Source organism: Amblyomma mixtum, chromosome 7 (assembly GCF_055824585.1).
Source record: "Amblyomma mixtum isolate Tamu chromosome 7, ASM5582458v1, whole genome shotgun sequence".
Lineage (NCBI taxonomy): Eukaryota > Metazoa > Arthropoda > Arachnida > Ixodida > Ixodidae > Amblyomma > Amblyomma mixtum.
Window position 1 is genome coordinate 94,738,235 of NC_143018.1, and position 15,108 is coordinate 94,753,342.

The window sequence follows — 15,108 nt, forward strand, 5'->3', positions numbered from 1 at the left end:
CTGATCTTTGTGTTCAGGCGTAAGCGGCACATTGCTGCAGAAGAGCTTTCAGTAGCCACTGTTTGTGAGCAATGCTGGATGGCATACTGGTGTCGATATTGCGTGGACTTCGTGAAAAACTACTTTGCAGGAACTGAAAACATTTTTACAATATCCAAGTTGCCCAAATGGTATCACTAGGATATACTATCCTTGGTTTTGGTGACTGTTGGCTTCTGTCATGTGTGTAAATAGTATGATCGCAAGGATGTACTATAAATTACCTAGTTCTGACTAGATCACACTTCTAGCATAATGTGCAATGTCCCAACAACACATATACATCTAAAGCCTGTTTCACATGCAAGCAAAAATGCTAGCGAGTGCTGCCGCGGCAGCGGATAAGCCTGTTTTGCATCGTCGCTGCGATGAGCGGCGAGGCTCCAACAAGTTGGAAATATTCGCTGCAACACGCTGCTCAATCGCTCGCTTGCGTGTGAACCAGCCTTTAAAGGTATCCTAGGTTCGTCCACATTATATGTCAGTATTATATGCATAACATTGCTAGTGTTTGCTGCTGAAGGTATCTTGCAAGCGTACACCAGGATCACACAGACTGTCTATGCAGTTTCACACACTCGTGATTTGGTTTGGTTTGGTTTATGGGGTTTAACGTCCTAAAGCGACTAAGGCTATGAGAGACGCCGTAGTGGAGGGCTCCGGAAATTTCGACCACCTGGGGTTCTTTAACGTGCACTGACATCACACAGTACACGGTTCTCTATAATTTCTCCTCCAAAGAAATTAAACCGCCGTGGCCGGGATCGAACCCGCGTCTTTCGGGTCAGCAGCCGAGCACCATAACCACTGAGCCACCGTGGCGGCACACACTCGTGATTTAAAAAACGTATAATTTTTGCTCATACTAGTATACCACTCGACAGGGGTGTCCTCGTATATGCTGATGTGAAGTTATCTAAATAAATGTTGGGATTATTTAACCACTCTGAGCAGGAGCACATTCACTCGTGTTCTGTTGCTTGACACCAACAGTTACAGTGGGAGCACTAAACTCTGGGTATCAGCTGCTCGACATGCATAGTATGTCCATTGGAACGTCTACTATGTATCGGTGAATGTGTCCAGGCAATGCATTTTAGATTTGGGTAATGGGCCAAATGTAGGACCTCTCTCCTTCTGTATTCAGCTGTACCCAGCTCAAGAAAGTTTTGCATGAGGTGTTCTTTGGATGGCTTGAAAGTTTTTAGAAACGTATGGTTTCAGCCAATTTAGATGGATGTATGTCAAAATCTTCTCAAGTTTGATATTACAGTAGACTCTCATTAAGACGAACTCTCTTAAGATGAACCCTTGGTTAAGATGAACAGTGGTGGTCATTTGTTTGGTTTCCCATAGAGTCAATGCAAAAAAAATCTGCTTAAGATGTACACTGCACACGTGCTAATTGGTTAAGATGAACTTTCATGACCAGCCGTGCCCAAGCCATGCAGCTTTACTCAACCATTCGAGCAGTATTTCAGCGGAAGGAAAGAAAAAAAAAGCTAAAAAATTGAAAGCTTTTTGCACCGCCGACGATCCATGCGACGCGGGGAGGCACAGAGACCTAACCACGCCTCCGTTGAAAGGGCGATTCTGTGAAAGCAGAACTGTCGCTGCTCCTCCCCTGTGAGGGCACTGAAGGATTTCTTGGAAGGTTAAGTGATATGCCTACGCTTGTAGCAAGCAGACGATTTTCTCGACAGACACAAAAAAAAAATAACAGACTGGGCAACACTCAACAGTGCCTGATGCACTGCACTAGTAGTGCAATAAATGCTTATGTGGCAATTATTTTTTTCCTAAAAGACTATTTCATGGCTTTGTTCACATATACGAAGTATTTGGACACACACTGCATGCTCGAACATCATTTTAAGAAGCACTCCTAATTAGATGAACTTCTGATAAGATGAACAGTCTTCATGGTCCCTTGGAGTTCGTCTTAAAGGGAGTCTACTGTAGATATAGAAAATTATTGTCTGCTATCTGTGCACTTACAAAAAACATTTCGCAAGCAATTTGATGCGTAGGTTGGAAGGTGTGGAAGAAGCAAGATGTATCATAAAATAAATATCCTGTACAAAGATTTGCAAGGCATGCGAGAATTGCTGAACATGCAGTGATAGTAATATCTGTTACATTCTCACCATGCTCCGGCCGTGGCGGTTGAGTTTCGATGGAGGCGAAATTCTAGAGGTCCGTGTACTGTGCGATGTCAGTGCACATTAAAGAACCCCAGGTGGTCGAAATTTCCGGAGCCCTCCACTACTGCGTCCCTCATAGCCTGAGTCGATTTTGGACGTTAAACACCAATAAAACAAACTAAGATGCTCACCATGCTAGATATGTTCTGCTTGTGAAGGACACCTGTTGTTAACATTGACTAGATATCAGTCTGTCTTATTTCATTGCTTGAAGAACGTAGAGTTCATATTGTGTTTGCCGGAGAGCAGGGAATTCATGTAGACGTTTTTCTCTTTCTCTCTCACTCTAGATGTTTAAGGAAAAATTCTCTATGAATATCATATTGCTAATAAGATCGCCTACAACCTCCATATATGCCCCTTAGCATATGCATGAGCATTAATTACTGCTGGGAGTGTACAAAGAAACAAAGCTTTCTTTAATGTCTTGCATTGTCACTTTGGTGACAGCACTTGCCAGACTTATACATGAAAAAAAATCAGACTTTTTACTGAACTTTCACAGTAAACGAACAACCAAGGCTGCCAGCCCCGTAGCATGTCCCGCAATTTTATGTGCACCACAGCATGCTTCCCTCAACTGAACCCCGGAATTGTCCGAGCTCAAATTTTGCGCTGAAATGGCATTTGGTCAGCAGTTTTATGTCATATTTGTTTGGGGTACTTGCCTGATTCGATTAGAAGTCGGATATTCACATCGTCTGTGGCAACGGTAAACAAGCTGCTGACCGAGCGATGACCCATGTTAAGGTGTCTAGAAGGGGAGGTGTGAAAACCGGTCAAGGAAAGCTGGCCCTTTCCACGTGACTGCCGTGCGGCGGCGCTGTTGTCAGCGACGCCGTCAGCGCGCACAGCGCGGCTGCTTGCGCCAGCAGGGAGAAGGCTGTAGTGGAAACGCGCTTTATTGTATTTTCGAAGTTTTGGCAAGCGCCGCAGTTCTTCAGACATTATAAAGCTGAAGCGACGCTGCTGTTGACATACAAACACGGAGAAACACAACAGCATCTTTGGGCATCTGTGCGAACTTTGCGCAGTTTCTGTTGGCCGAAGGCGCATATTTTATGAATCTCTGCTAAAGGCAGTGAATTTTTGTGGTGCTTATCTAGGGCGGAATGTGTTCTGCGCAACTCTATAAGCAATTGTTTTTTTCTCCTGAGTGAACGTGATAGTTAACGCCAGGATCACCAGATTTTTTCAACCTTTTGCAGCGGTGTTATCACGTTCGAAAGTGGTTGATTCCTTTTCTACCTCCCAAAGCAGCGCTAAACCATCACAAACATGGTGTGGAGAGGTTTCAGAGCCATTTCAACCACTTTTTCCTCGAAAATTCGCTGCCTCTGTTGTGAGCGGTGCCGTGCGGCCTACGTAAACGAAATTATAAGCACGTTACCCATACAGCTACATGATCGTGTGTTGCAACCACGATTCGTGCATTTTGAATGTGATACAAGAACTCCAGTAAACACATGCAACATGTTCCTGGACAAGCAAGCTATATTGGCTGCCAGCAGATCAGTTTTGCTGCTTGGGTCAAATCACACAAGGCTTTGTTCTTTTTTCTTTTTTCATTCATTTCTTGGTTGACGCTCTTCAAAAGAAAGTAAATCCTGGTAAGGCAGAAAAACCTGACTACGTATTTTGTGAGCTCAGAACATTGCCCCACACAACGAATTTGTGGCACGTTTGTGCTCACCTTGTAAAATATGCTGAAAGCAAAATTTAGAATGCAGATAGGTTCTGCAGAACTGGTGGATTAGCCTGCTTTCAAGAGTATGAATCAAATCGTATAGTGAGGCCGATGGGTATACAGAAGCCCAACCAAGTCCCACTCTTTGCAGGCATCAGCTGAATTCTCTTGCAGCGGCTTGCCGTCTCTTACCATGGCGTGTGGCCACTTTGAGAACTGGTCCGGGCAAGACAGTGCACCGAAAATAGAGACTTCTTCCGAACACGATTTGTAACCCGAATCGCACCCGGGAACAAAACACCACCACTGAGTTTTTTTCTTTGACGTCGGCGGCATTTCTGCCAGCACACAGCAAGGGTATTCATCAAACAGCACATGCAGGAGATTGTACCGAAACACACAATGATGACAGGTCAAATCAAGCTGCAACAACCTTCACCCTGCCGTCTCCGCCGGAATTCCGGAATGCTGATGGCTCCCCACACCGCAGTGCTTGGTCCAACAGGAACACTAGGGGAGTCACGAGAGCAGTCGCTCATCCCCTTCGTTGTCAGCAAACAAGGAAAAAAGAGTGAGTGGACATGAGGGTGAGTGAATGGCTGTGAGTGCGAGTGAGTCGCTGTGAGAGCCAGTGGTCAAGTGTGAGTGGATGTGAGTGCGAGTGAGTGGTTGTGAGTATGCGTGGATATGAGTGTGTCAGTGGTTGTGAGTGTGAGTGGTAGTCGAGTTTGAGTGGGTGGTTCTGAATGCGAGTACGTGGTCATAATTGTGAGCGTGAGTGAGTGGTTGTGAGTGCAAATGGTCATGAGTGTGAGTGGACATGAGTGTGAGTGTGAATGAACAGATGTGAGTGCAGTGGCCATGAGTATGATTGAGCCACCTCTCATGGTGTCGAGGTATGGTGTTGGCGAATGTCAAAAACAGGCGAATGATGTTAACTAGTAAAGTTTTAGAGCGCAGCTCTTAAGGCGGGGACACATGTGCGAAAAGTGAGTGCGATTTACTGCGGCGCGCCGCTGCGTCGCAACGTCCGATCGCAGCTCGTCGCCTGCGTCCAACCTGCTAGATGTCAACGACGAGCCGCGCGCGGCAAACGCAACGACGGGAAGCGGGCGCCAATGCGAGCGCGGAGAGCGGCAGCGTCACGATGACGAACAGCGCGCTCCTCAGGGCGCTCGGTGCCGAGCCACGCCGGGCCGGCCTGCCAGCCTTGATGCCGGCCGCCAGCGACTGAAAAACGATCTAGTATTGTTTGTTCACGGTCATAGCAAGCACAGGGATAGATGCATGTCAAAAATGCATCATTTCTGACGATTGTTGGCCAATATACCGAGTTGCTGGTAAAAGTGATGACTGCGGTACAAGCAAATTTCATCCCATAGCCGCTTTGGTGCTGCTGCTACTTGGTGCGGTTCGCCTGCCGACTGCTAGCTCCTTTGCTGAAGGCGCCGTGGAAATCGAACATATCTTCTACTATGGGACGAGTTCGCAGTAAAGCGATGTGAAGAGTAGGCCTTTTATTATAGCGCAGGCGACTTCCGAAGCGCCGTCAGCTGCGGCTTCGATGCGAAACCAGTTAGGCCTAGCGACGACTATGTGCGCAGTTCATCGCCCGGCGTTGTCGCAGGTGGCGTCGTTGCCGTAAGATCCACTTTTTCATAGGCATGTTGTCGTTGATCGAATCTAGGAAGCATCCTCTCTGGTACCATGGCTGTTTTGTATTTTTTTGTGCGAACGTCAAGTACGCCGAGCATGCCGGCCAGCCTGGATCACATCTGCCGGCGTCATAAAAACGAGCTAAAGAGTGTTCTTGACGTAAATAATAAACCCTGGGATAAGAAACGTGAAAAATGTGTCATTTTTTAGGATCGCTCACCAATACTGAGCTGCTGGTAAAGGTAACGTCGTTAACTGTGATACGAGCAAATTTCTTGCCACAACCGCCTCGCAGCTGCCGCTGGCCCGACGTTGGGGTCCGGCTCGCCTGGCGTCCGCTGGCTCCCCTGCTGAAAGCGTCGCGGAAATTGACCATACTATTATTTTATTGTGAGATGATGCTGCTGACAGTAAAGCGATATGTAGAGTAGGCCTTTTATTGTAGCGCAGGCGACTTCCGAAGCGATATTTGTACACCATCCCAAGCGCGCTCAGGCACTGCTGCATGGCGGCGAAGTGCGACACCTTTTGTGGGCGGAGCTTGGGTAGAACGGCTCAGCAATGCTTACCCATAGCCTCCTCTATTTTTTCTGTGCCTGGTCAAAGGCTGCTGAAGCGCCGTCTGACTCCGCCGTGTTTCTCCGCGGGGCGGCGCTGCCAGCCCAGGATGGATGGGCGTGCGCGTAGTTGCGGCCGGCTGCAGGGGCTTCGGCGGCCGCGGAATAAATGTGGACTTTGCCTACTCCACAAACGACCAACTCGTCCTAAGCCATTACCAAAAGTATATAAAAGCAAACATTCGGCAACACAAAAACGACGTCCGCAACTATGCAAGAAAGCGCGCAGTCCTCTAACCGAACATTCCTAAGACACACAATCAACATCTACGAAACCAGCACACTCAGAGCCGGAACAAGTTAGCAAAAACGCGCCTAATCCTTGTGCACTGAACTGCGCAGCAACCCGGAATAAAGCGGCGCTAAAAACAGATTTCGAATTAGCTGAATGAAGCTCGGCCGGCGACAGAAGCAGACGGCCTTAGAGCTGTGTACGGGCCGCAAATTTCAGCCCGCGCCCGACCCGAGCCCTGCACTACTGACGGAGGCCCGGCCCGGCCCGACACTGAAGAAACCTAAGCCCGCCCGGGCCCGGCCCGAGTTAAGGCCCGGCCCGGGCCCGGCCCGACCTGCAAAACTGAAATTGAAGTGACGATGAAACAGAAAGAGATAATTTAAGGAAAATCAGTTTATTTCAATGTTTTTAAAATGCTAGGCTCTCATGGTCTAGATGAAAATTAGTGAGTAAATGCAAACACGGCGCATGTAGAGGGTTATCACTCCAAGTTATTATGTAAAAACAACAAATCGTCCATTGATGACGGCTTTCGAACCTTGCAACAGTAGGGCGGCTGAAGCCACGCAGGAGCAACCACGATCGCGAAGCCCGGCCGGCCCGTCCGAGACAAATATACCGTGGCCCGAGCCCGGCCCGGGCCCGGGTGAATAGACTTCCGCAAGGCCCGAGCCCGGCCCGCGGGCCGGGCCGGGTACGGGCTTTCGGGCCGGCCCGAGCCCGTGCACAGCTCTAGACGGCCTGCACAAGGCGCCGAAGAAAAACAACAACACAAGCGCTTGTGATGACGACAAAATCAAACGTTGAATGCGTCAAATACCTCATTGCTAAAGAGGGGTTCAAGTTTGTTCTGACCAGAAAGTTTTCTTCGGACCCCATAGAGTCGTTTTTTGGCTGGTTAAGGCGGTCTGCAGGAAGCAATGATATCAGACAGATGCTAGAGCGGTACTCGCTGGCGTAGAGAAGGCCTTAAAAACTGGGTTAGTGTCTGCTTCCCAACACAGCAACGTAATAGAAACGGAAAGGCAAGCACTTGGAGCACTGAACAGTGCACAGAAACTTGCAGTCACCCAGCGCGCGGACGACTTTCCACCGGAGGCGAAAAGTCTCCTTGAAGACCTTCTCAGGACACAGAAAACGTTGCTGCCAGCGCCAGACACTGCAGCACTTGCGATGTTAGGAGGTTATTTGGCTCGCGTCGTTCAAGAAAAAATTGATTGCAGCAGCTGCAATGCTCTTCTCACGCCACCAGCCTCATCAGCGCCCAGTGACAGTTTGATCCGTCTTCAGGACAGAGGAGGCCTCCTTTATCCTTCAGCGAAGTTTTTGTATGCTCTGTACGCCCTCAAGAGCTACGTGTAGGTGTTGCTCAACAAAAGACGGTTTTTATCAAAACCCCTGCAAGCTGCAGTCAACAATGCAGTTGAGGCTCTTGCAGAACATGGAGCACTGAAATGTGAGCTTGCGTCCAATGACCACCACAGCCAGCTTCTGAAACTCATCTGCGGAAAGTTTTTCCGCCCTGTTTTTGCGAACTATGCCTTATCGGTGACGGACAGGAACGATGTAGTGAAACCGCTGACATCAAAGCCTCTATCTAGAAAGATTTTGAAGTTGTGAAAACATTTTTGCATGTATGTTTTATTCTATATACGACAGTAAAATTTTTTCCATTCACTCATCGCTTACAAAAATGCTTCCTTAATGTTTCTGCTTATATATTGGGTCAGATACGACCTATGCTAAGAATACGTGTTTTGTACAAAGAGGCACAGTAACAATTACCGTCGATATAGCTGTAAACTTAGGCATTCATCTCGGTACTGGAGCAACGTTCGATATGTATGCCCGGCCGCCGATTTCATATTTTCCTTGATGAGCAGCTTTTACTAAAGTACATGTGCACATGGCTTAACAAAAACAATTTAGCACTTTAACGATCGTGTCCGCACATCAATCTTACTAAACGGAGAGTAGTATAAACAGTAGCAGAATTGCGCGCCGTCTTTTACGCTGCGTGCAACTCTTGCCGCGTCGTCTGCTCCATCCTGGGCTGCGCGCGCCACTCGTCGGCAGCTTCGCGTACTAGCACGAACGGCGCCTAACAACGGCGTTTCCCGCGATTGAGCGGGCATGAAAAAAATAGAGGAGGCTATGGCTTACCGCTCCGTGTGTCCCTGCTTGCTGTGGGGCGGCAGTTCGCAAGCGACGATCGGTGCGTCGCGCCGGCGAAGTTTTCGCACATGTGGCCCTGCTTTAGGGGCCCGTTTATGCGGTTCGCGGTGTCGCCGTCGTCCGTTGTAACTAGCAGTGGACACCCTTTAATCTGCGAAAGCAATGGAGCGGGAGCTTGGAAAGGAGAAAGTAAAAGCGCAACCTCCTCCCCTCCTTAGCAAACAACCCGCCAGTGAGGGGCGCAGCTGCGCATAGCAACCGTGACGTCACACAGTAGCGGTAGAGCGAGCGCGCGCGCGAGGGCAGTGACAGCACACAGCCGCTCCTTCGCCAGACGTCTCTGCAATCGTGAGAGTGAGACGCATGGCTCCGAAGCGGCCCAGTGATTCTGCGCCAAGCGGTTCGGGAATGGTGGTGGTGAAAAACATTTATGGGCAATTAAATTTTTACAGAAAGGTGATTGGGGTAGGACCCTATTGGCCCTTTCCCTTACAATACTAGGTGGAGCCCCTATTCCGGTGCCCCATTGGCAAGCAACGCCGCCCGCGTCCGTTGAACCAAGGCCTTTTGGCTCTTTAGGTCTTGACAGCCGAGCAGGGCCACCTCCCAGTCCTCTCTGGTGGAGGTGGGGTTGGGGGGGGGATAGATGGGTTTGATTGACACGCCCAAACCATGTGGAAGGTGTCAGCCACCTCCCCACAGAACTGGCACGCGCCATCAAAGGATGTATTGAAATGTTTGAGCACTGCCGGGCACAGTACAGTGTTAGTAAGAATTTTGATGAGGAGGCGCTCGTCAGCGCGATCCAAACCCTTACAAGGGGCCGGGTAGCGCCGGTGCTCCTCCTTGTAGTAATCGGTGATTTGTTTGAATGTAAGGGCCAGATTGTCTGATTGGGAGTAGCCTTCCAAGGTTCGAGGAAGCGGCAGTGGGTTAACCACAAGCCTTTCGCTAAGAACACTTTAGAATTTCCAAACTGCAGTCTTCGGTATTTTTTCGAGGAAAGGAAATGCGCAGTATCTGTCTCCTGCGACAGATACTGCGATCCTGCGATCTGTCTCCTGCTGCGAAACCATCAGAGCGGGGGCTTGGAAAGCAGGGGGTAAAATTTGTAAATTGGTTTTTGAGGCAAGGAAATGCGCAGTATCTGTCTCACACATCTCGGTGGACACCTGAACCAGAGGAAAGGCGCATAACTGCCCTGTTGGAACAGTGGATACCTCAATCGTGCTTTAAGCTACGTGGCGGTAGTGACAAATGCGCGCTGCATGCTTTGGCATTGACAACCTTGTGCCCGAAACGCTGCCACCTGCCAGGGTGGCAGGGTGCGCGGCCGGGGACTTCAATGTAGATATAAAGACAAGCGGGAATTTCCTGCCATTTATGCGGGAGAACACCCCCGTTCCTCTCGCTCGTAACGGCTCCCACAGTTGTGACAACCTCGCGAAATACTTGCGCAGACCACGTCTTTGAGAACTAGGCATCGGTGCAGCAAGTCGAGCATATATCTATCTATTTCTCCGTCCAGAAAGCTTTTTTCATGACAATGAAGAGCTGTTAGTGGAGTGTTTCTTGAAGAAGGAAAATGTGTGAAAAATAACAAGTTGTCTGTAACTGTACATACATGTCTTGCTCGAATTCTTTGCCTCAATATATCGAAAAGCTGAAACAGCCTATGAGCTGCGCTTAAATTTCGCATTAGGAAGTAACGTAATCGTCGACAATTTTTTAATTAAATTCTGATAGTTAAGTTTTTAACTATTGTTGATAGGCGCCCGCTTGCAATTAGTCATTTGTAGCCGGCCGTTAGTAATAACCATATCAGCTTTTAGAATTTCGAAAACGCGATTACCCTCGCCGCTGTGGCTCAACTATTCTGGGCCATTTCTGGCGCCATTCGAAAATCGCGCGCCGGCGACAGGGCTAGAAGCGACGTCAGTCGAATCGCGTTCCTGCACACTCTCGCCCAGGCTGTAACACCGTGACAGTGCGAGCGTTTGCTGACGCTGCGCCGATGAAAAGTGATAAGGTGCTCCGATGGCACCCGCGGCGAGCATATATGCTTTGCTGATGAATAGAGACCGGATTTTAGGCAAATGCCTATTTTTTTCAGCGCTTCGCAGGCGCACCATTTTTACATATGAGCACGAATTAGGTGTTGACAATATGTTTAATGCTGTTTTTATAGTGCCTATAAATGCCTATTTTGGGTATCAGTGCCTATAAATGCCTATTTCCGACGTCGGTGCCTAAAAATGCCCTATTTTACAGAAAAAGGGCCTGAAATACGCTGTGGTTTTGCTTTAAGATTCTGTTTGCTTTCGAATCCATTTCGGTTTTGGGTAGAACACACACGTGGCAACATTAGATGACCTCGTCAGTTGACTGTGGTGAACACTGCACCTACGCCGGCTGCGTACACAATAACAACCACGACAGCCGAAAATATCGAAGGTGAACATTCTATGATACCGAACAGTGTAAAGGCATCAAATGTTCCTAAGTACAAGCACGCTCCTGTAACATCCGTTGATGTTGAACGTTCCTTTTCAGCATACAAGCTTGTTCTTACCGATAAAAGGCATAAATTTGAGTCCATCAACCTGGGGATGGTGCTTGTCTGCTACTGGTTTCATAGTTTTAACAGTGATTTCTAGATAGATGATGTTTATTTTACCATGGATCCTCGTGGATGTATACGTAGGCCCGTGCAGAACTATGATTCTTTTCGGCATATTCCGCATCAAGCAGCACTGTGTGTAAAATTTTGTAGCATCTAGTATTTATGGTTTCAGACCCTTCTAATGGCAAGCACCATTTGATAGTCGCGTGGCTCCAGACACGTGAAGCCACAAACTATAAAACACTGTTTACACAAATGACAACATATTTATTAATGTTGAAGCATCGTGTATGCCTGCAATAATTAAGTTCAAATCCTGTGTGAGCGAAGACTGAACTCATTTGTCAGATGCTTTGAATTGACAATGTTTATATCAGTTTCTAAATACATGGCCTCCTGTTAAGGTGTTCATTGTTTCTACTTTTGTACACGACAAGCGAATTGTTTATTTCGAGGTATACCAAAGTGTTTTAAAAGGGTTGGTAACCGTCCCTTTTGCTCTGCTGAAGCATGTGTATTGTACGAAAAGTTGCGTGGCAGCCTTAAAAAAACGGCTTCTAATGTTCACACCTTGCTTAAGGTCCGAAATCATTCCGGCAGTGTTTTTGTTTTATTTTACGGCAGATATTGCGCGCTGAAGTTCGGAACTGTGTGCACTTTTGATAAAGTTAATAGTGCCTATTTTTCACCGTTAGGTGCCTAAAATGTGGTTTTTAGTGCCTAAAAAATCCGGCCTCTACTGATGAATGACGAGAGTGACAACCTAGGAACGCCGACAGCACATGCAACGCAGCATAACAAGAATGAAAGCAGCGGAGACAGCGTAGGAAATGTCTTGGAGTGGTCACCTTGTTAACAGACTGTCTTCGTGTCAGTTGAGCGCTGACATGGCCGCAACCATGGTGTTAGAATTCTAACACCATGGCCGCAACTGTTGGAGGCCACTTTTCGACCACTGAAATAGTTGACATTGTTACCGCGTGCCTGCGCGCACAGAAGAATTCCACTTTAGCAGCGCTGTTGCACGAAGATGCGCATCCTAAAAGTAGCGAAAAGCTTTGAACTTTCCGACACTCCTCCTCTCCTAGCGCGCCGCCGGGTAATCGAGCCTGATGAGGTGCCAGGGTCACGTGTTAGCGCGCGCTTTTTGGCTCCGCAGCAGACGCCGGCGCCATTGCCGGGGCTTCGTTTCCTTTTGCAACACAGTTTTGGCGGGAGCGTTTCCCCAGCTTTGATGGTGTCTACGCGCTGCGGGGACGCCGAGCTTTTGTTGCGCTTGCGGGTGCAACAGCCGAGGAGGCAGTGGGAAAGGTTTTTCGTCATGCCGTCGCAAAAAGCAATGCGGCTCGTCGAAAGGTTTGGCTGCATAGGATCGGCCGGGAAAGCATTGATAATTAGCTGGATCCCCGTCTTTATGATGCGAGTGCCGCTCTCTAGTTGTCAGTCGCGTTTTTTTTTTTCGGAGGATTTGGTGTCAAGCGCGAGCGACTGCAGTCTTCTCGCTTAATGCTGTCTGGCATGGTTGTAGATGGATTCGTTCGCTCGCGGGCTACGAAAGCTTTTCGTTGTCTTAGCCCCGCCGTTCACGCTGCTGGCTCTGCTAGGCTCTGTAGGCGTAGTTTTGATGTAGCGCGCGTTACGTGGCGTATTCGTGGCTGAAGTCGGACTCGTTCGCGGGCTCTACTCAGAACTTGCGCTTCATTTTGTTTTAACTCTGCTGTTTACGCTGCTCGCGGTGCAGGTCTAGCTTTCATGTTGCGCGCATCGCTGGACGTATTTGTTTTGTTGCAGTCGGACTCCTTCGCGCACGAACTCGATTCCAAAGGGGCGGTTCTTGCTCAAGGGCGTCCGCAGAATTTTTTGCAGGGGGGGGCCCCATTGGTTCTGGCGCCGGAGGGGGGGGGGGGGGGGGGGTATGTTCGTAGCAAAAAGGCACTATTTGCGGAGAAAATTTATTTATTTATATATAAATAAAATAAATAAGTAAAATACACACATGAAAGAAAAAATACAAACAGCAAATTAAAGCGAGGCTAGGAGAGATACATTGGAGTTTATCAACGAAGAAACAATTAAAATTAATAAAAATGCAAAAAGGTACTATCACTTCGTGGAGAAGAGTGCTCAGTCTTGCTGCATACGGGTTCTCATCACATCCATAAAGTTCTGTGAGGCCGTGATTGCCTCCTGGTGCCATTGGGATTTTACATGATCCCTGCACGCCTCGTGCATTTTTCTGTAGTTACTGAAAGCGCGCACGATAAAACTACCTTGAGTACCCCGGTGAACACGCGGAGGAAAAATGACGCAAAAACGACAAAAGGCGCCTTTCGCTGTCGCTGAGTACGCAAGCCAGGGGGCGTAATCTCCCAGCCATTGATGTCGAAAAGGCCTCTTTCCAGGTGTTACATCCGTCTTAAAATCATATGTGACATTTGGCGACCATGGCTTAGTAAGAAGACGTAACTTCAAAAAGTCCGGTATGCCAGTGAGTTTAGCTTTGCCTAGAAACTCTCCTAAGTCATATTCTTGAGGCAAGTTATTTGTTTTCTTGATGTTGTCTCCGGACTTCAATCCCAAGCAAGGAGAAAGGGAATCGTCTCGGCTTACTGCGTGACCGGAGCTTGCTGGTGGAGTTACTTCCATGGAGACGACGACGTCGGCTACTGTCCGGTGATGAAAGGTTGCATCGCTCTGGTCAAATCCGGACTTAAATCCCAAGAAAGGAGAAATGGAATCATCTCGGCCTGCTGCATCACCTGAACTCACTGTTGACAGAGTCCCTTCCATGGAGTCGACGACATCAGCTACTGTGCGGTGATAAAAGCTTGCATCACTCTGTTCAAATGCTACACCGTTGTCACATGTCACACCAGAATCTGGAGGGGCGCATTTGGATAATGCTTCGTCAGACAACCGCTGACGCTTGAAGAAGCGTCGAATGTCCATCATTCGGGACCGCGCGAGACAAAGCTGGCTATGGAGTTCCTCGGGGTTGGTAGTATTAAAAATATATACACATTGATTGGAAAAACGGTTGAATGCGTACGTTGAAAACAAAAAATGACTATATATACAACGAAAACTTATTTACAAGATAAATGCACGCTCGCAGCTTCATACACCTCGCTCCATCTTGCTCGCGCAACCGCACAGTCGAGTATTTGCACACACACTACTCGCCGCTCGTCGTTTTCTCGTCCGCTGTCTTGGTTGTTCTCAGCTTCGTTGACAACCGGCCACTAAAAACACCGAAGCACAAACACATAGGCGCGCACACGCAAGGAACGCCGCGTGACTTCCGAGGGGAAGGGACACTCGCCACTCCGGTCGGAAAATTTGTTTTGTGTGTTTTTATGGGGTTCAGAGCCCCAAAACGACTCAGGCTATGAGGGACGGATTAGTACAGAGTTCCGGATAATGTCGACCACCTGGGTCTCTTTACCATGCACTGACATCGCACAGTACATGGGCGCTGTTGGGATTTGAGGCCCAGCCAGAGGTGACAGGCGAGCCAGGCAGGCGCCATCGGGCTGCCTTGACCAAAGGCGCTGGTTTCCGGAGAAGACGCAAGGAACGCTGGTGTGGGGGCGCCTCTGGAGACTGCGTCGCCGTGAACAAAAGCAGCTAATCCCCTTTGCCGAAGATTCTGAAAGCGGCGCTTGTACCGAACTGCGCTCTCCCGTGGATCGGAGGAGACAGCGAGCGGCGGCGGCGCCAACTCATCGCCCGCTTGCTCTTGAGCAGCCCGACAAAGCGGGGATGGACGCGGCTGATTTGTCCCTCCCTCCTGAAGAATTCATCGGTGGCCGGGGTGTGCACTGTCTGCCTCCGTGTCGCTATCTCTCTAGAGATCAAAGAAACAGGCACAC

The 15,108-nt window shown here is 48.7% G+C and overlaps 1 pseudogene; it reads left to right on the forward strand.

Moving 5' to 3' along the window:
* Positions 1-4,511: 4,511 nt before the first annotated feature.
* Positions 4,512-8,409, forward strand: LOC149336893 (uncharacterized; annotated as a pseudogene).
* Positions 8,410-15,108: the final 6,699 nt, after the last annotated feature.